This window comes from Sinocyclocheilus anshuiensis, unplaced genomic scaffold, assembly GCF_001515605.1.
Source record: "Sinocyclocheilus anshuiensis isolate Anshui unplaced genomic scaffold, SAMN03320099.WGS_v1.1 scaffold492, whole genome shotgun sequence".
NCBI classification, from domain to species: Eukaryota; Metazoa; Chordata; class Actinopteri; order Cypriniformes; family Cyprinidae; genus Sinocyclocheilus; species Sinocyclocheilus anshuiensis.
In genome coordinates, this window is record NW_015558605.1 from 257693 (window position 1) to 265722 (window position 8030).

The following is an 8030-nucleotide window of genomic DNA, read 5'->3' on the forward strand; positions in this document are numbered from 1 at the left end:
AGTCTTAACTTTTATAAAGAATATCTTTTTGGGTTTGAGACTTTAGTCTTTGCAACTTTAGGGATCTTATCTATGCAAAAACAGCTTTTAACACTCCAAAGAGAAAGGAAAACTTGAAAATGCATCATATGACCCCTTTAAAGGGGTCTTTGCTAAAAAGAACATTATTTTGTGTATTTGGTGTAATGAAATGACACCCCCATACCATAATGTTTAAATAAATATTAAAAATGTAAACGTGAATACATAAATTAAAAAAGAATAATTAACTAATTAAAAATAATACAGAAAATAATACATGAAGGAAAGATGTAATGCAAAATAAATTCTGGATTAAATGTAATTAAAATTAATGATATAATTCATTTTAATTAGATTTAATCCTGAATTTATTTTGCATTCATCCCTTCATGTATTCATTTCTGTATACACACACACACACACACACACACACACATATATATTAAGGCTGTCAGTTTAACGCGTTAACTTAATTAATTAGTTATGAAAAAATAACGCAATTAAAATATTTTAACGCAGTTAACGCACTGGCCCCGCTCCCAGACCTGTACGTCATTTTACATTTCATACAGTTGACTGTTTACAAATATGATGCAGGGCAACAACTCCATAAATGCAGTTATGCACTAAAAGAATTTCTGTCTCATATTTATATCACATGATAATCAATATCACACAAGCAGCGAGAGCAATATCACACGAGTGCTTATGTCCGAATACCACGAGCGCAAATGTGATTTTATACAACAGTTCCGTAAATAAGAAGTCAACACAGTAATGTCTGTTTTTGCTCAGTTTTGCCAACAAAAACCTATTACCTATAAAGCCACAGCAGAAATGTTGTGCGTCTCCGAGCAACACATTCATAAAGAGAGCCATTTACTTAAAGGTGCAATAGGTAATTGTCTTCAGAAACATTTTTTGTTATGCTGGTTGAAAGTCTCTTCACATCCCGATAGCAATCATTAAGTTTGTCCGAGCTCGGTCCGAGCGTTTTAATATGTTTTCCTACCTGCCTGTCAACGTATATATTAACATACCTCTGCGCATCGGGTTCACGCAGACAGGATACGTCATCAGCTCGTTCACGCACGCTGTGCTGACAGAGCGAGGATGGCAGACAAACATCAACAACCCGATCTTCCTTCCTGGTATTATAGTACTTTTAAAGTATTCTCACCGGTGAATGACACATGATGCAGCCCAGCGGTTAATCCAGTCCTCGCGCCAGCTCATTAGAAGTGAGCTACGTGCATGAACTGTGTTCCGATCGATATGATCCCTACACAGTGTTCATTGCTCCCTACTCCCTGAGCAGGGGAAATCCGTTGGAAGTTTACTTCACTTCGGAACATGGGCTGGAATTGGGAACTGCTGATGTAGCCTATTATAGTAATGTTGTCTCTGTGGCCATAAATGCGTTCAGGGGGCGTGGCTTTTGGACGGCGATTGCAGGGAGGGTGGGACATTCGCTTTCAGTGCTATCAGGCTAAAGTTAACATTTTCCAAGATCTCCTACCGCACCTTTAATTCCTGAATGAATCAGCCGTTTGTCCGAATCGAATGAATGAATGAATGACTCATAAAAACATCATAGACTGTATAGGGTCAGCATGCGCGCCGAAGGGGAAACAGGGGAACTGAATTCACCGGAACACCAGCATTGTAGGCTATTCTCCCAGGAAACAGCCCTCGTCCTCCATAAAATGCGTTGCACAGATCTGAATATTTGGGTTGAACTGTTCTGGAACAGTGTTATAAATACTACTTAACCACTGATTTCTAGTGGAGTTTTAGGAGGGCCTGGACGAGTCTTAACTTTTATAAAGAATATCTCTGGGTTTGGATTACTAATCTAAAGTGACTCTTTAGATATGAGTCACTTTTTTAAAAAGTTGATAAAAGTAGCCAAATAAATTGTAAAAATTGCTAAATTTGTTGCTAGGTGCTTTTTGAAAAAAAAAAGTTGATAGGGTAGTCTGAAAAGTTGCTAAATCTAGCAACAAAATTGCTAAATTGGCAACACTGTGTGGGTGTGTAGTGCTGCTTACACTATTCTTAAATACGCCGGTATTGCTGCCATTCATATATTTTAAATGATAGCCAACATTACAGCCCCGCACGTAATGCAGCTAGCAGTGAACGTGTTAATAATGTAAAACTCCGAACAAGTTTTCTTGTGCATTTTTAACGTATCTTGACTGTTGTACAGTCTGACATTAATGCCAACTGAGATCCCACCAGTGTGACATGATCATCATGTCCGTACATTCTGACAAGCGACAATCGTAAATGACTATTAAATGTAGCACAACAGTATAGCAGTACGTCATGAACAGGCATGCAACTGTCCAGGACATTAATGTTGTTCCACAGGGCACAAAAACTAAATTTTAACAAGAAATGTAGTATATATAAAACACGTCAGAACTATAGAAAGTCCTTCACGTGCACAAGTTTCCAATAAGGATATAGACTACTTTAATGCTCTACAACATAGAAAAAGATAGATGGCAACTAGTTATTTATTATTGATACAGATACAGGTACACATTTGAGTTGGTTGCCTGATTTGTAAGTATCTGTGGTAAGCCGTTTGAGATCAAATGAAGCTAGGAGTGAGTGGAAGTCTGCATTGTAAGGCTTCTCCAGATGAATGCTGAATCGCCAAAGACTACAAGTGGACTGGCATCCTCAGGGAACATGGAGAGCAGTATGATGGCAACTAGTCATTTATTATTGATACAGATACAGGTACACATTTGAGTTGGTTGCCTGATTTTTAAGTATCTGTGGTAAGCCGTTTGAGATCAAATGAAGCTAGGAGTGAGTGGAAGTCTGCATTGTAAGGCTTCTCCAGATGAATGCTGAATCGCCAAAGACTACAAGTGGACTGGCATCCTCAGGGAACATGGAGAGCAGTATTTGACCAGGAGGGTGATAAAGTACTACAATATGGAGTTTTGCAAGAGCTGTTACCATAACTGTTACGGGGCGAACAAGACGTGAGACGTGCGGATCCATCTGCAAAGCTTGTATTTAAAGGCGTGGTCATAAAACAGGTAAGGTTCTGACAATGGCAAACAGGTATTTTGAGGGCAAGACACAAGAGTAGTCCAGTGAACGGGCGTGGGGTCGATCTCCAGCGAACAATGTCCAAACAGGGTAATCCAAAGGGTTAATCCGAAACACAGGCGATGGTCCAGACGAGGGGTAAACAGTATCCGAACAGGGCGAGACGAGAGGGGAAATCCAAGACGGGCGATATACTTCAGGGCAGGCAGAGATCAGACAGAAACGAGATACACAGGCTAGGATCAAGACACGAATGACTAAGGCAATAAACAGGATTAAACTAGACTTTGACTAAGAAAACTCGGAATGGCTCCGTAATGTAGCTATCACTTGGAGAGCAATAAACGCTAGACAATACTCTGCAGTTTGAGAAGGATCTGAGTGGGTGTAATATAGTGTGTGTGTTAGGGATGTGCATCTCATGACTCGATACGATACGCATCTCGATGCATAGCCAACGATACGATACATTAAAGATACATATGAAGTAGCTACCGATGCGATGCGATACGATTCACCCCATTACGATGCAGTGCGATCTGATTCAACACTATGCGATTCGATGCAATACGATGCAATGGAGAAAATATGATCACTTTTAACACCTCGAGGCCTGTTTCATAAAACAAGTTTACCAAATAAGCCAGGCTTATTTCAGTTATCTGACTCATTGTCAAATGATTTGGTTCCATAAAGCAAATTTAACATAAGCCTAGATCAAGCTTAGTCACTGTGGCAACTTATGCTGGGAAACTAACCTGGTCTAAAGCAGGCTAACTGTCAGGCTAAGCTGAGTTCCTCCAACACTGACCAATAGCAATCCAATGATATTACTACTCTCTCACATACTGTTATTTTACTTCTTTTTTACAGTTTCTAGCCATGCAGCCTTTCTATCTGGTTGTATTACAGCTGTACCTTTTATAGTTTGAAAAACAGATAGCAAAACATTAGAACATTACAATCTAAAATTGCTCTTTAAAGCATTAAAATAACTAAATTAAAAGTTAAAATCACTGAATTAAAAATGAACATAAATAATAAAGAAAATTACTATATTTTAACTGCTATAAGAAACACATTAACTCATTTGAGCTTAGTAATTAGGACTGTATTAGCTTACATTTGATTTACACGTTACAATAGTCCGTTTACAGTTACTGCAATCATAAAAATACACTTATATGTAGGTTTAAATTTCTACAAAAGACACATGTAATGTCCAACAACAAATTTTTTTAGCAAAATGTATATTTTACTCAGAATTATTGCGCTCTGTCTGTTTAGCGCACATGCACGCAGCAACGCTCGTTCACTCGCGTAAGCCTCGTCCACTCCTGACAGCAAAATGAATATGTTTGCGTGACTTTCTAACATTTACAGATGAAAAATATACCTGTGACGTGTCAGTTATGCACTATGGAAAACACAATGTCTCAAATGCATTAAACAGCACAGATATATTCGCTGTTTGTCATGGTGGATCGATTTGATCCATGATCGACATTAAGAGCTGCTTAAGAATAAGCATGCACAAATTAGTGAGATTGTGTGAACTTAATTTGTCATTTATGGAACCGCTTTATCCCTGATTGATTGTTTAGGTTATTTCAAGTCAGGTTTTGGACTTTAATACCAGTTTTTCCTCGGGTCTCCATAGTGTTGTGATTCGTCATATTCACGCAGCAACAGCGGTGATTAGATAACGCGCTTGAGAAACAGTTTAGAGAGAAATCAATCTACATATACAATATTGGTCACTTTCTAAATAATAAAAGTATAGCGCATCCACTAGTAATTATATATAAATATATCGGTTTTTACCGATGCAAATATGTTCGAAACGATGCATCGCGATATAAATGACAACTTGTAGCCGATGCACACTTTTTAAACAGATGCATCGCATCGTTAACTTTTTATGCCGATGCACCGCGTGAATCGGGGAATCTTCCCATCCCTAGTGTGTGTGATTGGTTATAGCTGTGTGCAATCCGTGCAATGGATGATGGGAAATGTAGTCCGGGATGACATGCAACAGTTTGTGTAGTATGAGAGTCAATGTAATGGAAGGGTGACCTCTGGTGGCAATCAGACGGAAGTCCATGGACAGGATTTGTGACAGTTACAGCATGAAATTCCAAATAATTATTATTGCAAACCCAAGATACTAAAGAGCTGACTGAGTAACAAAGGCCGATCAAAATTTAATTAGTTGAACATTCGTTTTGAAAATAACCGAAACTTTTCGGTTTGCCTCACAGACGACATGAAAAATACATTTATAGAAAATATCTACTTTTATAAGTTAAATTAATTAGGTGATTAACAGCATGCATGGTAATAAAGCCCAATGGCTTTCCTGTTGAGTTTTTAAAGAAATTTCAGTACAAATTTTCCCCACAAATTTTTTTTGTCAATGTATACGGAATCTTAAGAGTGTGGCTTTTTTCATCAGTGGTTGTGTACTATCTTTGGTTTTGGTTTTTGATATGTAAAAATAAGTGGTAATGTTGTGTAATAGTTTGTTTTCTTTTTGTAATGTTTGTTCTAATAAAAAGCTCCAACATAGAAAATGTCTACTTTTAAATGAACCAACTCAAATGGAAAACAAATATTTTCAAATTATGTAATCCATATGAAACGTCCACTGTGGAGATGATGAGTCAGTGTCGTCAACTTTATCACTGCATCCATAAACACAGAAAACACTAGTTTATCAATGAATTATTATAATGTTAAGGCAAACATCTTGCTGTTTTTCCCTGAAGCATTCATAATCGTTACTTTTGTAGTGCGCTGTGGCAAGCTTTATGTGTGCGCTTGAGCGCTGATAGGCTATAGGCAATTAAAGGCTCATTATTATGAATTATATGGTTTATTAATATAAACATGCAATTACTTGACTAATTGCTTAAAATGAACGACTACTAGTTGACCAGAAAAATCTTTTCATTACCTAATTATTGTTGCACTTGTTTATTTTTGTTTTTGAATAATCTGTGGCCCTAACAAAGATTTAATTGTATTGACAAAGCTTGCTATAACATTAACGTTTCCACATTTAAACCTGACCATTTTGCCCTTTAGAGAGAATCTTAAAAATATTTCATTAGCAGTTATTTTCAGCACACAACTAGATAACGTTTTTAAATATGTATTTCAAAAAGAATAAAACCCTGAAAACATGTTTTATTTAATTTTTTAATGGTTTACTTTTGTAAACTTTCCAGCACTTCTGACATTTGCATTTGAACAGGATTTTTTAAAATTATTATTAGAAACTACAACAAAACAGAAAATTGGACAGGACTTTTATTTTGGTGTGGTGGTGTGACATCATAAGGCTGCGCCACGCTCCTGCATCGGTGATTCGGCTGAAGAAAGGTTTGTGTTTAACTTTTAAAAGTTTTTAAGTCAATGCTAACGATGTAAAATGGCTTAATTGTCTGTTTAATGCAAGTCTGTAATGCTTCATCTAACGTTAGTGCACGTTATTTCGTGCAACCGAGTAAAAGAAAAGCTGCTTTTCATTTCTCTCCCGATATCGTGAAGCATTTAACAGAAAACAAGAATTCAGTCACTGAAAATAGTGATGGAGAATCTTGTGAAAGAAACATTTGAGCGTTTTCATCTGAATATAGATTACAGTTGCTCTTTCTGTGTAAAAGAAACCATTACACATTTGTTTCTCAGTTCTTCTCTCTTCTGGCATGAGATGTTTACATTTCTGATCATTAAAATGACATTCAAAATAGCCCTGAACCAATTAACAGTTTTACTTCACTTAAAAACAACAACACCATTTTTATATCTACCAGTGTACATGGAGTGACTCAAAACCCTTTGCCCGTTTTCAAAAAGCCCTTGGAAAATAAAAGCGATCAAATAAATAAATACACAAAATATTATTTCACTGATTTAATCCTTCAAATCACCACATTCTGATAACACCTCAGGCCTGTTTCATAAAACAAGTCTTAAAGGGGTCATATGATGCTGCTAAAAAGAACATGATTTTGTGTATTTGGTGTAATGAAATGTGTTTATGCGGTTTAAGGTTAAAAAAACACATTATTTTCCACATACTGTACATTATTGTTTCTCCTCTATGCCCCGCCTTTCTGAAACGCGTCGATTTTTACAAAGCTCATCGGTCTGAAAAAGCGAGGTGTGCTCTGATTGGCCAGCTATCCAGTGCGTTGTGATTGGCCGAATACCTCAAGCGTGTGATGGAAATGTTACGCCCCTCACATACTGTGTCGATGCCGTGTCCGGCCGGAGCTACGAGACATAAACATGAAAACCCATTATAAATGAGGCATTTGTTGCATCCAGTGGGGACATAATTACTGATTATAATGACTTATACTGTCTTTTTAGTAAATACAACTTAACCACTGATTTCTAGTCGTGTCCATTTTTGGAAGACCAAACAAAGTAGTTTCGCTTTCACAACAAAAAACACTACGGCCTAGCGTGAGCGAAAGCCGCGGCTTAGCTTGAGCTGAGGCCGGGCTAGAGTGAGCAAAGGAGGCGGGGTCGAGAACGGCACGCCCGGCGGATTCGACGAAAGAGCGGCAACCACATGTGATGACCCCGGGCTGGACTCCGCTTCGTCCACGGTGAAAGCCGATCCGGCAGTCTTATTTTGGGATTCAACTTAGACTAATCTACAATTTAATGTCACTGAATAAAAAAAAAAAAATGATGTCCAGTCTTAAAGAAAAAAATTGGATGACGAACTTGTAAGGCTAGTCTAAATCTTTCATGCAACCAGACCAAGGAGCGGTTTCATAAAACAAGTTTACCAAATAAGCCAGGCTTATTTCAGTTAGTCTGACTTATTTTCACTTGATAGTTGACTTTATTATTAGTCCAAAAATAAAAGCATACAGAAAATGCAACTTAAATAATCAATTAAATAAAAAAAA

At 37.3% G+C, this 8030-nt stretch overlaps 2 protein-coding genes and 1 long non-coding RNA gene across 5 annotated transcripts in view; 2 read left to right on the plus strand and 1 right to left on the minus strand.

Moving 5' to 3' along the window:
• The window catches only part of LOC107680186 (gastrula zinc finger protein XlCGF57.1-like), a 398670-nt gene that overhangs the window by 71022 nt on the left and 319618 nt on the right, over positions 1–8030 (plus strand). The gene's annotated exons all lie outside the window — the stretch shown is intronic.
• LOC107680196 (gastrula zinc finger protein XlCGF8.2DB-like) overlaps positions 1–8030 on the plus strand; it is a 163056-nt gene that overhangs the window by 70984 nt on the left and 84042 nt on the right. The window contains exon 1 of one of the 2 annotated variants that reach the window (XM_016475987.1): positions 6461–6483. The exons of the other annotated variant lie outside the window; for it this stretch is intronic. The gene's annotated coding sequence lies outside the window, so the exon portion shown is untranslated. Of the gene's footprint in view, positions 1–6460; positions 6484–8030 lie in introns of those variants that run through there. 2 annotated transcript variants of the gene reach the window in all.
• LOC107680211 (uncharacterized) overlaps positions 1–8030 on the minus strand; it is a 13037-nt gene that overhangs the window by 830 nt on the left and 4177 nt on the right. The window contains exon 2 of the long non-coding RNA XR_001633126.1: positions 7839–7841. This is a non-coding gene — a long non-coding RNA (uncharacterized LOC107680211). The remainder of the gene's footprint in view (positions 1–7838; positions 7842–8030) is intronic.